Genomic DNA, 22,730 nt, shown 5'->3' with positions numbered 1-22,730 from the left:
GCACACATACCATCACAGTATCGGGTGATAGACAGGGCACATTTTTTTTTGGTCTTTTGAAACAGGGTCTCTTTGTAGCCCCAGTTGGCCTGGAACTCACTGTGTAGCCCAGGCTGGCCTTGAGTGCTGGGATTGAGTGCTGGGATTGAGTGCTGGGATTAAAGACGTGTGCCACCACGCCCTGCTCAAAATCTGTATTTTGAGAAGATACTCAATAAGACTTACCTAAGATGACACCTTAGAGTTTTGTTTTTCAAAGGTTGAAGTGCTTTATTCCTTTTTATTTATTTATTTTTTTGGACAGAGTTTCTGCTATGTAACCATGACTGGTCTGGAACTCACAGAGATGCACTAGGGTTAAAGGTGGGCACCACCACATCTGGCCCTACCATATCTTTCTCTTTTTTTTTGTCTCTTTGAGACAGGGTCTCCCTATAATGACCTGGAACTTGCTATGTAAACCAGGCTGACCTCGATCTCACAGAGATCCCCTGCCCCTGCTGAAGTTAAAGGTGTGCACGACCACACCCAGCTTACTGTATTCTTCTAAAATAATTTTTGCAGGGCCGGAGAGTTGGCTCAGTGGTTAAGAGCACTGGCTGCTCTTGCACAGGACTCAGGTTTGGTTCTTAGCATCCTCATGGCAGCTAACAACCATGTGTAACTCCAGTTCCAGGGGATCCAATGCCCTCTTCTGACTTCCGCAGGCATTGTAGGGCACAGGTGCACTTACATAAATGCAGGCACTACACATACACATAAAAATAAATAAATAAATAGATAAATAAAATGATTTATACTAACGTTGTCCTTGACTGTTGTTGACACATGTGTCTAACAAGTCTGGTTACTCCCAGTGCCCACCTCCTCCTGGCTCCCACTCACCCCTTCTTCTATAAGTCCCTTTCTCACATTCACGTCCTTTTGTTTTGTGTTGTGACCCACTGAGTTTAACCAGAGTTGTCTGTGTGCCCATGGGTATGGAACTGCCCACTGGAGCCTGGTGGGCTCACCAGTGGGTACACAAATGAAAATAATGACTTCCCCCAGAATCAGCGGGGAGGGGAAGACCCATGAGTCTCTTTCCAACTCATCATTGACCAGTGACAGACACGGTCTTGTGCAGCAGTGGAGGCCATCTCAGCTGCTATGCCACTGCTGTGAGACAGTGTCATGTCCAGAGGGCAGATGCCATTTAAAGCCCTTTTCCTTATGGTCTGGTCTTATAGTCTTTCTGTCACCTCTTTGATGTTCTCTGAGCCTTAGATGGGGTGGTATAAGTGGCCTGTTTAGGACTGTATCCTCAGGCAGCATCTAGATCAGCTGAGAGTCTCTGCCTTCACCACCGTTCATAGCAAAGGGAAGCCTCTCTGATTAAGAGAACAGAGCAGCATTTATCTAAAGATTTGAACATGAATATTTGGAAAGCAGTTTGGGGCACTCTTAATTTAGCTATACAACAACAATAAACTCCCCCTAGGACTTGAGACCTTAGCCATGGTTTGTTTTGTTTTTCTTGTTTTGTTTTGTTTGAGACAAGGTCTTACTACATAACTGTGAATGGTCTAGAAGTCACTAGATAGAGCAGGCTGGCCTCAAACTCACAGAGCTCTGCCCCTGCCCCTGCCTCTGCCTCCAGAGTAGAGTGGTGGGATTAAAGGTAGGCCCCAATCACGCCTAGCCACAGCCATGGAGTTTTGACTGGGTTTACAGTATCAGGTAAGAATTCCCTCCTATTGACAGTGTGGTGGCACATGCCCTTAATCCCAACAACTTGAGAGACAGAGGCAGGCAGATCTCTGACTTCAAGGCCAGCCTGGTCTACATAGCAAGCTCAAAGTCAGCCAGGCTACATAGTAAGACTCTGCCCCCAAAAAAGAATGTCTTCCTGTAGTACAGATGTCAAATCCAATCAGAGACCAGTTGGTTGCCCCCACAACAGCCAGGTCACTATTGCACCAATCTTGCCTGGCAGGTTGGCATTGCAATTTGTAGAGTTCACAGCTGTTTAAGACCATTAATGTGTTGTAGAATACCTTCCGGCACTATGAAAACTGGAGGGAAACTTTCAGCTGAGTCCTAGCTTGACTTCTAAATCTTAAAATGAAAAAGTGTGGTATCTCCAGGAATAGGATCTTATCAACTAATTCAACTGGGCAATCAGGAGGATTGGCAAGAGCCTATATTGTCTGGAGGCCTCTGAGGCCTTTCTGAGCAACAGCTCATAAAGAGGTATCCCACATCTAGCCCTGGGATTTATGATCAATAACCTTTGAGTTTTAGGAACAGCATTCTCTAGCCATGCAGGATATTTCTTTTTTAACTCTTTTTTTCCCTGAATTTTTATTTTACTTTCACATGCCTACATGCACATGTGCGCGTGTGTGAAGATGGTATCAAAAGCCCTGCAGCTGGAGTTATATGAGTGATGGATCTCAGGTCCTATGGAAGTGCAGCAAGTGCTCTTAGCTGATGAGCCATCTCTCTTCCCCTGAACTCTTTACTTTTTAAATTTTTATTTATTATTATTTTAAATATTTTATATGTCTGAGTGTATTGTCTGCATGTATGGAAGTGGACCTGTGTCACGCAATGCTTCCAGAGGTCAGAAGAGGGCATCATGGCATTGGACTTCCTGGAATTGGAGTTATTTATTTTTAAGTATTTTTTAAAAATATTTTATTATTTTTATGTGTACGCTTGTATTGCCTGCATGTAGGTAAGTGCATCCATGTCATACAATGCCCGCAGAGAACAGAAGAGGCTGTTGGAGCCCTGGAACTGGAGTTACGGACAGTTGTTAGTTGCAGTGTGGGTGCTGGGATTCGAACCCAGGTCTTCTGCAAGAGCAGTCAGTGTTCTTGACCTGCGCTTCCTTTTTCAAGTGCATCCATGTCATACAATGCCCGCAGAGAACAGAAGAGGCTGTTGGAGGCCCTGGAACTGGAGTTACGGACAGTTGTTAGTTGCAGTGTGGGTGCGGGGACTCGAACCCAGGTCTTCTGCAAGAGCAGTCAGTGTTCTTAACCTGCGCTTCCTTTTTTACACACTGTCATTTGAAGTGCTTCATACCATTTATTATCCTGAAAAACAGACTTCTCGTTGTTTATTAATGTCAACTCTGGGGCTAGAGAGATGATTCAGTGGGTAAAGCTCTTGTTGTATAAACCTGACAACCTGAGTTTGATCCCTGGAACCCACAAGGAGGTAAAAGGGGAGAACTGACTCTACAAAAGTGTTCTCTGACCACCACACATGCACCATGGCATGCATGTGCACTCACACACACACAAAACAACAATAAGTAGTTTTACAAAATGGTTTGACTGCCTCTCTCTCTAAACTCATGGAGTATACCACTTTTACCTCACAATTCAGAACTTTCCTGAATGTACTGAGTAGTCCCTGCTAAACACTGCCAGAAAACAGCCTTTGCCATCCTCATGGCACCCACAATTACCAGATACTGAAACCACTTAGGTGTCCAATGTGTACTCCATCTGGGCAAGCATCCTGTACGTGTTGCTCAATGTGTCTTTGCAATGCTGCACAAGGCATGGCTCAGTAACTAGAGAATCAATAAGTGAATATTCTCTTATACATGAACAGTAGTGAAATATTTGTTAGATGAAAGGTGTGAAGGTCTGTCATATTAGTGGAACCCCAGGGAACCACATCACCTAGTTACATCCTTGGGCAATTCTTCCTTGAATCGGATACATTTTAACCAACAGAATACAGCACAAGTTACTTGTTCCAGGACTAAGCTTCAAGAACTCTTTGGTAGCTTTCTCTTCTTAAACAATTGGAAGTTAATCCTCACATACTTAGTCCAACTACCCCGGAACCACCAGGCTATCAGGAGGCCCAAGTTATCAACATTTTAAGACCACATGGAAGATAACAGGACCAAACTGGCGAGAGCTGAGGAAGTCAGCTGAGCAAGAACTGAAGGACCCCAGTCAAACTTCCACTGTGAGCCGACACCAGCTTGCCAGTCACGGAAATGGCCGTCCTGGAAACGGATGGTTGCAGATCAGAGTCATGCTGCCTTGGTTGATGCTCTGTGGGGTTGAGATGAGTGGCTCTGCCATTCCTGCCTGAACTACAGAATAATGAATGATTGCTATTATTCCAAGCACTAAATATTTGAATGCTTTGTTATAGCTGAGGGAGATGATAGATAGGTAGGTATCAACTCTGTAAATTTGTTGGCTTTATTGCAGTAAAATAGTCCTTTAGTATCTGTGGAAGATTGGTTCCATGATGCCTCAAGGATACCAACGTCTCCAGATGCTCAGATTCCTAACAAAATAATTCAGAATTTGCATAGAGTCCCCACACTTTCTCCATACCTACTTACTTATTTTATAAGTGCTAGGGATCAACCCCAGACTCCCATGCATGTTAATCCAGCACTCTACTATAGAACAATATCCCCTATCTCTCCTATATGATTTCAATCATTTCTAGATTGTTTATCATGCAATGTAAGTAGGTGTTACACTGTAGAGATTACAGAACAATGACAGGTTTTCATTTAAACCAAAACATGGTGAACCTCAGTTGGTTCAATCTTCAGATGCAGAACCCATAGATACAGAGGGCCACCTACATGTTAAAAAACTTGGTGCAGGGGCTGGAGAGATGGCTCAGTGGTTAAGAACACTGACTGCTCTTACAGAAAACCCGGGTTCAACTCCCAGCACCCACATGGCAGCTAACAACTGTCTGTAACTCCAGTTCCAGGGGATTTGACAGCCTCTTCTGTCCTCCGCAAGCATTGCAGGACATGGGTGCACTTACATACAGGCAGGCAATACACTACACATAAAATAAAAATAATAAATAAAATATTTAAAAAAGCATGGTGCAGTGAGAGGCAGAAAAATTACAGGAAAAACTGTGCATATATCCTGGACATGCAATAGTTTGATGTGTCATTTAATCAAGCATTATGAAGTATTTGCACCTTTCTCTTAGTCATGAAAAACAGTGTTTATGAAGTGTTGTGTGTGTGTGTCTGTGTGTATGTGTGTGTGCAAGTATGTGGGTAGGTACATGTACTCATGTGTATTTATGTATGTGAAGGCCAAAGGTCTGATCTCTGCTGTCTTCCTCAGTCACCTTCCATCTTATTTTCTGAGCCAGGGTCTCTAAATGAACCCAAAGCTCACCAGTTCCAGTAAGATAGCTGGCCAGAGAGATCCAAGGATCCACTTCTCCAGCACTAGAATTATAGTCCTGGAGATTTTCACAGCCATACTGGGTAAGGAACTCAGATTCTTGAGATAGCGTCTTGTCATGTATCCTTGGCCAGCCTTAAACTTGCAGTCATCTTCCTTCCTAGTCTCCTAGATCCTGGAATTACAGGTGTGCACTACTAGACCCACCTTGTTAACTGACTTTTGTTTTTTTTTGTCTTTCTGAGACAGGGTCTCCCTGTAGCTCCAGGTGGCCTGGAACTGGCTCTGTAGACCAGGCTGGCCTCAAACTCACAGAGATCCACCCATCTGTGGCTCCCAAGTGCTGGGATTAAAGACATGTGACACCACGTCCAGCTATAAAATATTTTTTTAAACTGGGTGTGCTGGAGCATGCCTTTAATCCCAGCACTGGGGAGGCAGAGGCAGGAGGATCTCTGTGAGTTCAAGGCCAGCCTGGTCTACATAGTGAGTTCCAGGACAGCTGGGGCTACAGGGAGACCCTGTCTCAAAAACACCAAAAAAAAAAAAAAAAATTTAAATATTTTATTTATTATTTTTATTTTATGTGTATGAATGTTATGCCTGCATGTGGGTAAGTGCACCCATATTGTGCAATGCCCGCGAGGACAGAAGAGGCCGTCAGATGCCCTGGAACTGGAGTTATGGACAGTTGTTAGCTGCCATGTGGGTGATGGGATTCAAACCTGGGTCTTCTGCAAGAACAACTAGTGCTCTTAACCACTGAGCCATCTCTCCAGCCCCCTAAAATATTTTTTTAAAAATAAAACATCATGATGTGGAGGGTGCCATCTGGGAAGTGGGTGTATAGTTGAATAAGATGGTTTGGGATGTTCTGTGTGACACACACACACAAAAAAAAAAATCAACAAATTTTTTAAAATGTATTATATTTGAGGAGGAAGCATGGAAATTTACGTCATGTTAATTGGTAGAGGTGATAAATAATACCATTGAAATCCACCCGATGACTTTATAGACATACACAGGTGCCAAGGATCCAAGTGCAACCGATTATGACTAGTAATAATCAGGTACATACAAATTAGAGATGCATGCGCCAACATCTCAGTGTTAGTGGCAAAAACAATGAGTCTTTTTGCAAGGAACAATATATTCTAAAATGAAATGGAGATCTTTTTTAGGGGTTTAAAACTCATTCAATTTTATGTCTTACAGGGCTTATACCAAGTTCAATATTGTATAACTGTATTAATTCAACTGTGAACTTAAAAATTTACAGCCACTTGTGAAAGAGATGTATCCTTGCTCTGGAAATTGTTACTGAATATGTTAAAGCTGTAATGAAATGCTTCTTCTATCAAAAAAGGTATATTTGAGAGGGAGCATTAAAAATTTACTTCATTTTAATTAGTAGAGGTGATAAACATTACCATTGAAATCTACCTGATGACTTTATATCCATACTCAGGTACTAAGGATCCAAGTGTAACCAACTATGACTAGTAATAATCAGTATTTTTAGAGATTAAAGACACATGTGCAAACATGTGTTAGTAGCATTAAAAATGTAGGAAACAGCATATCTTAAAATGAAATGGAGATCTTCTTTAAAGGGTAAAAACTCATTCAGTTTTATGTCTTACAGGGTTTATACTGAGTTCAATATTGTAAACCTGTATTAATTCAACTGTGAACCTAAAAATTTACAGCCACCTTTGAAAGAGATGTATCCTTGCTCTAGAATGTGTTAGTGAATATGTTAAAGCTGTAATGAAAAAAAAAATCATGTTGAAAGATAGTGTTAGTATGTTGTCTTTATTTCTGTTTTGAAATCCACAAGGGGGGCTAGAGAGTTGTCTCTGTAGTTAATAGTACTTGCTGCTCTTACAGAGGATTCAGGTCTGGTTCCCAGCATCTACGTGGTAGCTCACAACTGTCTGTCACTTCAGTTCCAGAGGATCTGATACCCTCTGCACCCAGGCCTATACAGGTGCACATATGTATAGAAAAACAACACTCATACACATAAAAGAAAAATAAATAAATCTTTTTAAAAAAATCCATAAGGAAGTACCAGGCATGGTGGTGCATGCTTTTAATCCCAGCACTTAGAAGGCAGGGGCCGGAGGATCTCTGTGAGTTCAAGGCCAGCCTGGTCTACATAGTGAGTTCCAGGTCACCTGGAGCTACAGGAAAACCCTGTCTCAAAAAGACCAAAAAAAAAAAAAAAAAAAAAAATCCATAAGCAAAGGTGGACTTCTGGAAAAATTTAACACAAATGACTCCTAGTCAAGTCACTCATATTTATCTGCCCCAACTAATTTAAAATCAAGTTTCAAAAATAAAAACTAGAATAAGGAATGCTTAAATACTCCACATGATCCCCTAAAGTATGCTGTATGTATAGATAAGGCAATGCAATGGACAAGTCCTATTTGGGAGTTCAGCATTACTTAGCCAACACAAATGTGCTGACCAAATTTAATGGGAATTTTTTCTATACTGAGCAATATGAAGGATCAGAAAATGAACATGAAAATTTCATTTCTAGCTGCCTAAATTCTCGTAAGAAGTTAAAGAAGTTCCACAGTATACTTCCTTGTCATGATGATTATTTTGAGCTAGCTGGCAGCAACTTAGAAGAAAATTATAATAAAGAAGAAGAAACACGAACTAATCCATCATAACAGCATGACTGCTGCATGATTACACTTTCACGAGATGTCTAAGCAGCCAGAAGCATGGGAAAAAAAGAAAGAATAGGGGTTACCACAGGCTAGAATGATGGGAAAAATGGGTATATGTTTCAGGGTTTCTATAACATTTGTTTATTTACTGTATATGTATGTGAATAAGTGTGCAGGTATGTGCATGCCACAGCACACATGTTGAGGTCAAAGGACAACTTGTAGAAGTTAGTTCAGCCTTCTACTATGTAGGACCTGGGGACCAAACTCAGGTCATCAGACTTGGCAGCAAGTACCTTTACCTACTGAGTCATTTCACTGGTCCACGTTTCAGTTTCATAACATGAAAAAGCTCAGGAGATTATTGCATAGTGATTGTACTTAACACTACCATACCCTTAGAAATGGTTTAGTTGGTAACTTTAATTTATTTTATGTGTTTTTAGCACAATTGAAGTAAATAGATTAGTTGGGAAGAAAGTTCAGTCAATAAAATGCTTGCTGTACAAGCACAAGGATCTAAATCCAATCCCCAGAACCCACACAAAAAAGCCAGGCAGGGTAGACCATGCTTATAATCCCAGCAACAGGGAGCCAGAGAGACAGGCAGAGCTCAAGCCTCAGATCTTAGCGAGAGACAGGGTCTGGCCCTTGAGGAATGAAACCCAAGGTTGACCTCTGGCCTCCAGACTCATGCTTATACACATGTCCGTAGTCCCCTACACACATACACACCACACATAAACACCTAACACGTAGACAAAATAAATAAGTGAAAAAATACTGCGTAAATATACTGACAGTAGGTAATCCTGTGACTTGGGAAGATGAGAGATCCATTGCTATCTGCTGTGAGTGAAGTATGGAAAAGTTTCCATGTAGAAAATGAAGTTGGTGGCAATCCTTGAAGATGATTTTAGTTTTGACAGATAGATATGAAAAGGCAAAGAAATGAGCAAAACCATGATGGTGGAAAAAGCCACAGTGTGGGGTCAGGAAGGACCGTCTACCTTTACTCTTACACCACACACACAATGAAAAAGGGCCACAGGGCTGGGAATGTTTAACTCATTGTAGAGTCATATTTCCACTCGTCATTTCTTCTCAGTGAAGCAACATATGAGACTGCCCAGGGGAGGGAACTCCATTGCTTCACTATTAGATTGATAAGAACACATTGTGATGTATCATTAGTAACAACTAATAACAGTAATAATCTAATAAGTGTAATGCAATCTACAACATTCAAAAACAAAAACACAAAAATTAAACCAAACTGGGCACAATGCCCAGATACTTCCTACGCACTCCAAAAAGGGCACAAAACTAAATCTAGAAACAAACGTCTTCCGATAACAGTAGTTTGGGGAGGATGGAGAAACGATGGGAGATTTGCCCCCTTCTTTATATTACTGTTTATTTCTGTTTTAAATTTTGTTTGTAATAATGTGGAAACATTTAATGAAATAATTGCTGCTATTATCAGTGACACGGAAAACAAGGGAACTATTCTGAGACTGTTATAAACAAAAATGATGAGAATGGATGTCTGCATGATGAGGAAAGCTGGGATTGCGACTACGACATGGCAGGTCATTTGTGTTTAACCGATTTTTATGTGCCCTTAACCAGGTTCTTCCCTGGGTACTTTTTCAGCAAACTTCCTTTTGACTCTGAATGACTGTAGGGTACTTTGAATGAGAAATGTCTCCTTAGGCTCAAGTAGTTGAACATTTGGTTCCAGGTTGGTGATGCTGTTTGGAGAAAACACATCCCTGGGGCAGGCTCTGAGAGGTCACGGCCTTGCCCCACTTCCGGTGTGCCCTCTGTGCTTTGTGTTTTCAATTGAAGATGTGATCTCAGCTTCCTGCTCCTGCCACCATGCCTGCCACTTGTTGCCAGGTCCCTACCATGATGGTCTTTCATCCCTCTGGAACCATAAGCCAAAATAATCTCTTTCATCTATTTTGACCATGGTATTTTTTTAATATTTTATTTATTTTATTTTATTTTATTTTATGTGTATGCGTGTATTGCCTGCATGGATGTAAGTGCACTCATGTCATGCATTGCCATCGGAGGACAGAAGAGGCCGTTGGATCCCTTGGAACTGGAGTTACGGACAGTTGTTAGCTGCCATGTGGGTGCTGGAATTCGAACCCGGGTCTTCTGGAAAGAACAGCCAGTGTTCTTAACCGCTGAGCCATCTCTCCAGTCCCACATGGTATTTTTTTTTAATATTTTAGTTTTTTATTTTAAGTCTATGAGTGTATTCTCTGCATGTATGTAAGTGCACCTGTGTCATGCAATGCCAGAGAGGTCAGAAGAGGCCGTCGGATCCCTTGGAACTGGACTTACAGATGGTTATTAGCTGTGGTATGGGTGTTGGGAATTAAACCCAAGTCCTCAAGAGCAGTCAGTGCTCTTAACCTACACTGAGAAAGTGAAGGCAGAAGAGGAAGATTAAGGATTTCCAGAGAATTTGAGACCAGGCTGGGCTCTATAACACTCTTTCTAAAAAATAAAAATAAATAAAAAGCTTTATAGGTTGTGCCGAGGAATTTATCCATTTCTTTTCAGCTTTCTAACTTGTCCAACACACTGTTAATGTAATTGTTCCGCATACTTTCTTATGATCTTTGGGTTTTCCTGGTGTCAGTTGTAGCATCTCATTTGACTCTCTTTTTTTTTCTATTCTAGTTAAAGGCTGTCAATTCTTTCTTTTGAAAAAAAACAACTATTAGGGGCTAATGAGATGGATCAGCTGGTTAAGGCACTTGCTGCCAAGCCTAAGGACTTGAGTTAGATTCCCCATAACCCACATAGTAGAAGGAGAGAACAGACTTCTGAAAGGTGTCCTGTGACCTTCACATGTACACTTGTATGTAAGTGTGTGTGGCACACAAAGGAAAAACAATCATACACATAAAATAAAAATAAATGATACAACAAAAAAAACTTTAAAAAAATAAGATAGAGGGGCTGGAGAGATTCTCTCTCTCTCTCTCTCTCTCTCTCTCTCTCTCTCTCTCTCTGTCTTTCTGTGACAGGGTCTCCCCAGCTGGACTGGAATTCACTATGTAGACCAGGCTGGCCTTGAATTCACAGAGCTCCACCTGCCTCTTTACTCCTTTACTGGGACTAAAGGCACGTGCCACCACACTAGATTGGAGAGATGTTCTCTAGCTGCTGAGCTAAAGAACATCCAATGCTGCTCCCGCAGAGGACCAGAGTTCAATTCCCTAACACATATACTGGGCAGCTCACAGCCGCCTATGACTCCAGCTTCAAGGATCCAATGTCTCTGGCCTCCACAGACACACATACCCCCACATAGACACACACACACACACACACACACACAATTAACATAATAATAAAATGGAGTGCAATAGGGAAAAACACCTGTTGACCTCTTTCCTCCATGTGCACACACATGCTCATAAATATGAACAGGTACATGCACATATACCACACACACACATCCACCACACACACACACACACACACACACACACACACACACACAGAAAAATATCCTTTTTATGTTGCAAAAGGAAAACTCTATAGCCATTAAAGTATAACTCTGCGTTCTCTAGTCACTGACCTTCTTTCTCTCTGTGCACTTGACTATTCTAAGTACCTCATATAAGTGGAAAAACACATTTGTCTTATTTCACTCAGCATAATGCCTTCAAGTTTCCTCCATATGGTACTGTGTGTCAAAATTTCTTTCCTTTTGGGGGCTGGAGAAATGGCTCAGCAGTTAAGAACACTGACTGTTCTTGCAGAAGACCCAGGTTCGAATCCCAGCACCCACATGGCAGCTAACAACTGTCCATAAGTCCAGTTCCAGGGGATCCGACAGCCTCTTCTGTCCTCCACAGCATTGTACAACATGGGTGCACTTACCTACATGCAGGCAAAATATGCATACACATAAAATAATAAATAAAATATTTTTTAAAATTCTTTCCTTTTAAGGCTAAATAAGATTTTACTATATGTATTTTCCACATTTGCACATCTGTTTACCCTTTCATCTTTCGATGGACATTTGTATTAGTTCTGTCTTTCGACTATGATACTGTTACAAAAATGAGTACACAAATATCTCCTTGGAATCCTGTTTTGGGTTTTTTTGTGCATACCCAGGAACAGGACTATTGAGTCATGTGGTAGTTCTAGTTTTACTTTTTTAGGAACCTTCCTATTTGGATTTCCTTCATTGTAACAAATACCTAAGATACTCAACTTATAAAGAAAAAGGTTTTTGCTTGATTCACAGTTTCAGGATCCCAGTCCACAACCAATTGGATCTGTTACTCTGGGCCTTTGGTGAGGCATCACATTGTGACAAGGAATTTTTTTTTTTTTTTTGGTCTTTTTGAGACAGGGTCTCCCTGTAGCCCCAGCTGTCCTGGATTCACCATGGAGACCAGACTGTCCTCAAACTCACAGAGATCTGCCTGCCTCTGGCTCCAGAGTGCTGGGATTAAAGGCATGTACCACCATGACTGGCTAGGCCTCACTTCGTAAAAGTTCCACCAGCTCCCAATAACACCACACTGGGACCAAGCCTTTACCAGATGGTCCTTTTGTAGACACTTAAGATCCAAAATATAGCACTCCATAGTGCTTTCTATGTTGGGCACATCATTTTACATTCCTATCAGAAATGCACAACTATCTCTCAAAATTTCTCTGACCATTAAATCTTCTAGGTTGAGTTTTTTTGTTCTGTTTTTTGGGCTTTTCGAGACAAAGTTTCCCTGTAGCTCCAGCAGGCCTGGAATCACCTATAGACCAGGTTGGCCTCGATCCCACAGAGATCCTCCTGCCTCTGCAGGGGTTAAAGGCATGTGCCGTCACGCCTGGCTTTTCTTTTTTTAATTTTGTGTGTATGAATGTAAGTGCATGCAGTGCTCACAAAGGCCAGAAGAAGGTGTTAGACACCCTGGAACTAGAGTTACAGACAGTTCTTAGCTGCCATGTGGGTGCTGGGAACTGAACCTGAGTCTTGTGCAAGAACAATCAGTGCTCTTAACCACTAAGCCACCTCTCCAACCTCTTTGATTTTTTGTGTGACAAGGTGTCATTGTGAACTTACTATGTAACCAAGGCTGGCTTTAATTTGTGACAATGGTCCTAGACCAGCCTCCCAAGTATTTGGATGGCACACATGAGCTACCAAGTTTTGTCTTGATAGCATCTCCAAGGCGGTGACATATATTTACATGAATAACAGTATAGAACATTTCCTTCTTCTCCGGCTTTGATGGCTCAGTGACTTCGCTGCACAAGCCCTAGCAACCCGAGTTCAATCCCCGGAACTCTCATAGAGGTGGAAGGACAGAACCAGTTTCCCAAAGTTGTCTTCTGAATGTGAGGTCTCTGAGGGCCAGGACTTCATTTTTGTCATCACGTATTCTCAAAACTTCTAACACTGCCTGACAAAGATCAGGCTTTTAAAAAATTACCCAGTCATCCTCCAAACACCACAGCTTAATTTTTCTTCTACATTAGCATAACTATTCAAATTGAAAAGACCTAAGAATGCTACCTCTAATCGGCTCTAACCAATTCCCTTAGAAGTTTTACAGTCCACAATGTCTGTACAGTGATTACACTTAAAAATTTGTACTCAGGGCCAGTGAGATAACTCAGAGAACAAACATGTTTCACCCCAAGTCTGACATCTGAGGTTTAATCCCAGGACCCACGTGGTAGAAGGAGAGAACTGACTCCCAGATTGTCCTTTGACCTCCACATTGTACCTAACTACACACATGCGCGCGCACACACATTCACATAAACAAATAAAATTTAAAAATTAAAAACTTTATACCCAAGCTGGGCATGGTGTCACATGCCCTTAGTCCCAGCACTCAGGATTGCCAAGGGCAGTGGATCTCTGTGTGATTGAGGCTAGCCTCTACATAGTGAGTTCCAGGCCATCTGGAGCTACAGGGAGGCCCTGTTTCAAAAAAGAAAACCAAAAAATTTACACCAAGATATAATTTTTTAATTAATGCAATCATTGCAACATCTGAAGGACAAATGCTTTCAAAATACATTCAAAGCAAATGTCAAGGATGATGTTTTGTTTCTGAGAGCCTCTGTGCCCCTCCCTATCAGGTTGTCTAAAGAAACACTCCTTCTGGCTACCAAGGTAACGTTAACCAGGATGCTTAAAAGAAGCCCTCGTAGCTAACTGAGAAAAGAACTGAAAATTATTTCTTTCCAATTTTCCCCACAAAAACACAATTTAGGGATCTCTACAAGTGGGCACAGGACCCAGCTCTAGCAACAAGATGAAAGAAGGTATTTGCAGGATGATTTGTGAGAAAACTTGCTTCCCTGGTAAAGGTGTGAATTTATTTATTATTTATTTATTTATTTGTATGCATGCGTGTGTGCGTGACGTGTGGGGTGCATGTGCCATAGCTTTTGTGTGGAGGTCAGAGAACAACTTTGTGGAATTGGTTCTCTTTCAACTTAAAAAATTACTTTCATTACTTATTATTGTATGTGTGGGCACATTGATGGAACAGTGCACGCGGCGGTTAGAGGATAATTTGCAGCAGTTGGTTCTCTCCTTCCACCATATCAGACCCAGGAACTGAATTCAGGTCATCAGGCTTGGCTTAGCAGAAAGTACCTTTACCACTGAGCAATCTCACCAGCCCCACACTTAGAAAAATATATATACATATTTATTTTTATTTTATGTGTATGAGGTTTTTTTTTTTTTTTTTGCCTGCGTGTATGTATGTGCAGTGCCCACAGAGTCAGAAGAAAGCGTTGAATCCCCTAAAACTGGAATCATAGGCAGCAGCGAACTGCCATGTGGGTGCTGAGAACTGAACCCCAGTCCTCTGCAAGAGCAGCCAGTGCTCTTAACCTCTGAGCCATCTCTCCAGACTCCTCTCCTTCCACTTTTTTGTAGGTTCCAGGGATTGAGTTCAGCTTGCCAGGCTCGTGAGACAAGCACATTTACCCACTAATTGATCCTGCCAGCCCAGACAAAGACCTGTGAAGCAAGAGTGAGCCCAAGGTCTCATAGGCACTGAAGAATGGAAGTCAGCTCGGTCAGTAGAATGCTTGCTTAGCCCTAGATTTGAGCCCTAGCAACGCATAAACCGGGCATAGTAAATCACGCCTGTAATTCTAGCACTTGGGAGATAAAGACAACCGGATTGGAAATTCAACATCATCATCAGCTACATAACAAGTTTGATGCTATCTTCAGCTATACAAGATCCTGAACACACAGGCAAAACATTCATACACATAAAAATAAAAATTAAAAATGTAAGAAAAGAGATACTGCCTCAAAAATTAAAGAATAAATTTAAAAATGTAAGTGTACTCTATTTTTGAGCTCCATTCATCCCCAGCCTATGAAAAAGACCTTTGCCTACCACCTGACAGTTTCCCTTTGCTATTGACTTTGAATGTCATTACATGAAGACATGATGCTCGTGACATAGCTATCAACTGAAGACAGAAAAATAGAATTAGAAAACCTTGAATCACCAATGACATCGTTGAGCCACTGAACTATAATTCTGAGGCTAACAACCTCTGGCCTCCTTTCTCGGTAAACAGCAGTATCCTTCGTGAGTGGAAACCTTGAGCATTGTATACATGTACGCATGCAAGTATGCATTAGCACTGTGTATGTGGGTCTGTGGGTATGTGTTTTAGGAAAAATTAGCAGGGATATTGTTAGGTGGTCCTAATTCATAGATTTTTGAAGTAGAAGCAAGGATCTGTTAAAAGAGAAATGAAAAAAATCCAACGGAAGACAGATTGCAGCTATTCTGAAGTCTTTGTGTCAGCATTAAGGCAATTTAGACCATATCAAACCCTGAAGCTCTTTAGAAAGGCTAAACAGTATGACGTCAGAGCCAAAAAATTTCATAAAATGAAATATTGTATGAGTTTATTCATATTAAATTACTGTATGAAGTTTGAAATGGCATTTATTGAAAATGCGTGTAAGACGTGGAAACTCTCTCTGAACCTTTCCACTTCCCTTCCAGGAGAAGTGCATGTTTAGAGGTCACTCTGGATGCCTTGGGGTGAGATTAGTGTGATTAGGTGATTACAAAAACAAAGATTTGCTTTTTTGTTGTTGTCTTTTTGAGACAGGGTCTCCCTGTAGCCTCAGCTGTCCTAGAACTCACTAAGTAGACCAGGCTGTCCTTGAACTCACAGAGATCCGCCAGCCGCCGCCTCCCTGAGTGCTGGATTAAAAGGCATGTGCCACCATACCTGGCTGCTTTTTTTTTTAAAGGTAGGGTCTCTATATTAGGCCCTGACTGGCTTAGAACTTGCTATGCAGACCAGGTTGGCCTCAAACTCACAGAGATCCACTTGCCTTTGCCTCCTGGGTGCTGGGATAAAAGGTGTTCGCCACCACACTCGGTTTAAGACTTAATTCTGACATTTTTTTTTCTATTAATGCCCACAGTGTCATTTCGGCACACCTGCCTCTGAGTTGCTAGCTAGACACAATCAATCTTGACACTTTCATTTCAGAACTCACAATCCCATTGTTCCTCTCCCCTTTGAAAAAAGTGCTGCAGCGCTAGAATAATTTCCATTGCTTTCTGCTTCTGCCGCACTCCAGTTTGGAAGCTCACAACCTTCCCCTTTGCTTCCCCCTTGTTTGTGATAACACTGCCTTTTTTTTTTTTTTAATTTTATTATTTTTATTTTATGTGTATGCGTGTATTGCCTGCATGTAGGTAAGTGCACGTGTGTTGTGCAATGTCCGTGGAGGACAGAAGAGGCTGTCGGATCTCCTGGAACTGGAGTTATGGACAGTTGTTAGCTGCCGTGTGGGTGCTGGGTCCTCTGCAAGAACAGGCAGTGTTCTTAACAGCTGAGCCATCTCTTCAGCCCCATACTGCCTTCTTAAGGGCTGCTAACCCCCTCTAGTTAGCTCCAGGACAACAGTCTGTTACCTTCAGGACAAAGGCATACCTCCAGAGGCAGAAAAGAACTCTCCAGCTCAGTGCCACCCTTCCCTCAGACCCTTCCTCCCCTACCTTTTGTATGCTCACCTCAGAACTTGATCTGGGAGGGTAGGCTTCTGTTTTCTCTGAAGCAGGAAGAAAATAAAGGAAGCCAATGAATGGCAATAGGGAGAGTGGGAGATTTTCCTAAATACCGAGATAGCCCTGCAGCACTTTTCCAAAAAAGGTAACAGATAGGCAAAACTTCTGATTCATGGAACGATTATATCCTTGGTCGTCCCTGAAGAGCCACAGCCAAGGATAAGTTCTTCAGTGCACACTACCTTTCATAATTTGTCAATTCAAACTCCAAATACTTGAGTTATGTATTATTACACAGTTTTCTGAAATACCTTGTCTATTACATTATAAAATCAAATTCATTCTTCCTTCTATCCACTCTGCATAAATGAGACTTTAATAGCAATTTTTAAAAGATTAAACTAATCATTGAATAGGTGTTTTCAGCCACCATGTTTGACATCATGTATGAGATGTTTTCTGTTTTCAACACCTTACAATAGAGCATAGGAAAACACACAGATGATTCCATTAAACAGAAATGACATGACCAGATGAGCTGATATATAGTAGAGACTTTGTAAAGGGAGAGTATGAAGAGAATGAAATCAATTATTATGGAAATGGAAAGCTTTTGCAATGTGATGGTAATTAAGAACTTTGCTGCAGGAAATCTCTGCAAGAGACCAAAGACAGGTATGGGGAGGTGAACAGGAGTCTCCCACCCTGCCCCCTGTGGTTGCCCAGGATGGAAGTCTGTTTTCCAAAGTTTTTGCATTCCTCTAACCTTTGTGGCCATATGTTACCTTGTTTAATTATCACATGTACCTTTTACTTGTCACCTATGAGCTGTTTTGTTTGTATTTCCCCACACATGAATATAAAAACCCTCCAAAACTGAACAAGAGGTCTGACTCTTTTGATTTGTGGGTCATTCCTGCTAGCATCAAATTAAAACTTCTCACCTGACTTTGGCTAGCAGTCTCTGATTTTTCCCTAACACAGTCAGGAAACTGTTAAAACAGTCTGAATGAGACACAATGTAGGCCTAACTTGGACAGTAAAAGTAAGGTTAGAGAAGAGGAGAAAAAACTGGAGTATGAGGAATTAAAGGCAGTTCGGAGTTTTCAGATCAGGTGACTGACATAAGGGTATCACCCACTCTTGGGGTGGACACCAGATGGCAAGATCCTTTCAGTCAGGGTCAGTCTGAAAGATCTGATGGATAAATAAGAGAAGTTAGATAAAAACCTCAGATAAAAAGAGGGGTTGTCGCTGAAGATACCTACTGAAGAGCCTGCTGTGATATTCGAAGCTGCAGGCGTAGATGACTGGCCAGAAAAACACACAAATATATGAAAGAAAAATCCAAGATGAAAAGCAGAGCCCGAAAGACACTAATAGCTAGAGGTGATGGGGAGGATGAAAGCCAGAAACAAGTCATGCTACCAAGCGTGGTCTTCATGCTCAGTCTCCTCCCCAGCCTCTCCAAGCACTGTGCCTACCCACTCAGAGCTTCTAACTCTAAAACGCAAAGCTTCTATTTGGAAGCCTTGGCAGCTGCTTCCTCTGCCCGGCATTCCCTCCTCTTAAGGCATTCCCTCCTCTTAAGATTTCTGTTGAATTTCCCCAAGTAAACAAAGGTCCCACTGGAGTAGAACATACCTCCTCCATCAAAATGGTCACATTCTGTTTTGTCTGCTTTCTCACTGTCGAGTGTTTTCATGTCTGGATTTCCAGGCTTCAGCCTGACAGCTGACATAAGGTGGTGGTATTACATGTACTATTTAAGGATACAGGCCTTCGTGTCTAACACATGTGCGTGTCAATTGCTTAGTCTGCCATTTACTTGTCTCTGATATTGAGAAAACTACTAACCCCAAATTTATCTTTTTTTTTTTTTTTTTTTGGCGGGGAGGGATCAAACCCAGGGCCATGCACAAAGTAGGCAAGCATTCTCTCAGGTGAAGTGTTCAGTCACTTCACCAATCCTTGTTTTTTTTTTGAAACAGGGTCTCACTAAGTAGCCCAGGCCGGCCTTGAGCTCACTGCATGGCTCGAGTTGGCCTCAAACTTAAGACTCACCTGCCTTTCTCCCAAGTGCTGGGATCACAGGCATGAATCATCACCCTCAGCTCTATTTTGTTTTTATTTTTTTTTGGGGGGGGTGTTTTGTTTTGCTTTGCTTTGTTTTTAAGACAGGATCTCATTCAGGCTGGACTTGAACTAGATGAATCTGCCTCCCAAATGCTGAGATTTCAGGTCTCTGCCATCACACTCAACTTCTTTATCTTTCAATTGTGATAATGTTCACACCTATCACATAGAACTGATGAGCGAGTACAATAACACACTTAAGAGCTTATCACAGTTTCAGACATACTGTAGCTAAGGAAGTATAAGTTATCAGGATTGCGGAGGGAGTGAACAGAACTTCTGAATACACAATGGTAGCTACATAACATCCTGAACGCACCTCCACCTTGTTTGAGTGCATTAAGAGTGAGCTCTTGTCTCAATGGGAAGAGCTTCAGGAAGGAAAACATGGTACACAGAATCAAATTTGCTGAAAAACTCTAGTAGGAGTAGAGATGTTGGCAAAGCTCTCAGCCAAAGCTTCCTTCTTGCCCCAATAAATGGGTTGCTTTACTCTCACTGTCAGGCTCCGTCTTGGCCCAGTCGCTCAAGCAATGGAGACCAATAACTTGGGGCACAAAAGAAACCAAGTCCTTGGCAGAGCGAAGTCCTAGAATATGAAGGAAAAGATATAATTAAAGCCTGTTAATTCTTCTGAACAGAAGGAATAAAGTCAGGAATGCTCGAAAATGAAGTGTTTAGAAGTAAATATTCAGCCTGCTCTACATAGTTCATTCCAGGCCAGCCAGGACTACATAGTGAGGCTGTCTCAATAAAAAGAGAAAAAGAAAGGAAGAAAGAAAGAAGAAAGGAAGGGAGAGTGGGAGGGAGGGAGGGAGGGAAAGGAGGCTGAAGAGATGGCTCAGAGGTTCAGAGCATTGACTGCTCTTGTAGAGGCCCTGGGTTTGATTCCCAGCACCCACATTGTGGCTAACAACTGTCCATAAAACTTTAGTTCGAGGGGAATTCAACACTCTCTTCTGACCTCTGCGGGCATTGCATGACATGGGTGCACTTACATACATGCAAACAATGCACTTGTACTCATAAAAACAAAAGTAATAAATAAAACACTTAAGAAAAAAGGAAAAGGAGGCCGGGCGTGGTGGCGCAGCCTTTAATCCCAGCACTCAGGAGGCAGAGGCAGGTGGAGCTCTGTGAGTTTGAGGCCAGCCTGGTCTCCATAGTGAATCCAGGCCAGCTGGGAGAAAAAAAGAAGTGAACATTCGGGGGCTAAGGGTAGAGCCCAGTAGCAGAGTGCTTACATAGCATGCAAAAAGTCTTGGACTCAATCCCCAGTACTGCACAGAAAAAGGGGGATGAACACTCCTGGTTTTCTTTTATAACTGAAAGAAGTGGCTACAAAAAACATCTGTGAGTAAAGCATGTTATGCCCTGAGATGAAAGAATCAAGCCAGCAATACAACAGTCCAAGCTTTGACTAGAAACAGATAAGACTTTCCAAGTTGGCGTACACTATCCCTCTTCCAACTAAAAGTCTGATTTAATCAACAGTCCTAGTAATCTTGTATGCTTTTGCATATATGTAAAATGCATAATTTTTTTTAACTTTTTAAAAAATATTTTATTTATTATCTTTATTTTATGCATATGGGTGTATTGCCTGAATGTATGTGAGTGCACCCGTGTCATGGTGCAGTGCCACAGAGGTCAGATGAGGGCTTTGGATTCCCCTGGAACTGGAGTTAAGGACAGTTCGTAGCCGACATGTGGGCGCTGGGAATTGAACCTGAGTCCTCTGCAAGAGCAGTCAGTGCTTTTAACTGCTGAGTCATCTCTCCAGCCCTGACTTGACAAGTTTTTTTGTTTAGTTTTTTCTTTTCTTTTTTTTAAAGCTGGTTACTTTGTCAGTGCTTTGATTTTTAAAGCAACATTTTTTGGGGGGGTTGGCAAAATATAAACAAGAAGGCACCTATGACCTTTTGGTCTTTTTGAGACAGGGTCTCCCTGTAGCCCCAGCTGTCCTGGAACTCACTATGTAGACCAGGCTGGCCTTGAACTGACAGAGATCCGCCTGCCTCTGCCTCCCGAGTGCTGGGATTAAAGGCGTTCGCCACCACACCCAGCTAAAAAAAACTTTTTATACAAAGACTTTATTGAGATAAAATTCGCCTACCAAATAAATCTTCAAACAGTGGGGGTTTGGTGGGGTTTGTTGTTGTTTGAGACAGGGTCTTGCTGTAGCCTCAGCTGGCCTAGAATTCATTACGTAGATCAGACTGGCCTCAACCTTACAGAGATCCACCTGCCTCTGCCTCCCAAATGCTAAGATTAAAGGCGTGTACCACTGCACAGAGCCCAATTCAGTGGTTTTTAATATCAGAGTTATATAATTACTGCCAATAATAAATAATGCTAGAACACTCCATCATTTCATAAATTTCTTTTACTTAAAAGTTTCATTTTTGTTTATGTGTATGTGTGTTGTGTGAATGTATGTCATGTATGTGTGGGTGTTGGCAGAGGCCAAAAGAGAATTACAGGTAGTTGTGAGCCACCTGATGTGGATGCTGGGAGCCTAATTCAGGTCCTCTAGATAGGCAGGAAATGCTCTTCATTGATGACCCAACCCTCCAGACCAATTTTATAAATTTCTTAGTAAAGTCATTAGTATCTAAGGAAGCTCCATAAGCACTCCAACAAATCTACACAAATACTTGGTAAGCATCTGGAATAGGTAATAACACTCAATATGTTGATTTGTTGGATATTCTTTTTAGTTTAATGATGCAAATTCAATAAATAAATATTTTCCTTTCTAAGGCAGTAATTATGAAATTGGTGAAAATCACAGCCTGGAAAGATTTTATCCATTTGTATCAATTGTTTTCTCAGCAAGTCATGTTGGGTACAATAGCATGCATAAGATGCATTAACTTAGTTAACTCTTCACTATCTTCAGTTATTTTTTTGGAGCCATTCTGTATCCTGGACTTCTTACATGGAGTCTCCCTACATTTCTCCATTCCTGATAAACTCACTGGGACTGGCTCAAGCTACCTGGACCTACCCAGGGCCAAGAAGGAATAGGGACCCTCTTGCACCTACTGAACCTGTTGGTTCCCTGGATCGGGTAGGCCCTGGATCTGACTCCTGGCCATACCTGTTATCTCTCCATTGACCACACCTGACTGCTGAGGGAGGCCCTAACTTGACAAACAGTCTTCACCCCTAGCAAAACCTTTTGCAGGAAAAATATGTACCCTGTTTAATCTGGGAAGATCATTATCCACCCCGGGACAGTTTTTTTTTAATCCTCTGTACCTGTATTCTTTTATTATGAATGCCTTTTGTGAACTGTCCCTCGGGTTTTAAAGCCTTCCAGAAGCTCCTTAGCACATAATTTGTTTTTTGTCAATTCTTTCTTTAGGAACTTGGGCTTGACACAAATCTTGCCACATTTGCCTTCAAATAACCCAAATAGACCTTTCTCTGCTTTGTCTTTTTTTTTGAGACAGGGTCTCCCTATAGTTCCAGCTGGCCTGGAACTCACAGAGATCTGCCTGCCTCTGCCACCTAAGTGCTGGAATTAAAGGCGTAGGCCACAACACCTGGCATCTGCTTTGTCTTTTTTATATCTCTTCTAGGTTGCTCTACTATTTTACGGACACATTTTACATGTTGTTATAAGTCACTTAGATCTGCAAAGC

The sequence above is a fragment of the Nannospalax galili genome, unplaced genomic scaffold, assembly GCF_000622305.1.
Source record: "Nannospalax galili isolate Female #2095 unplaced genomic scaffold, S.galili_v1.0 scaffold216, whole genome shotgun sequence".
Lineage (NCBI taxonomy): Eukaryota > Metazoa > Chordata > Mammalia > Rodentia > Spalacidae > Nannospalax > Nannospalax galili.
This window is presented reverse-complemented; position numbering follows the sequence as displayed.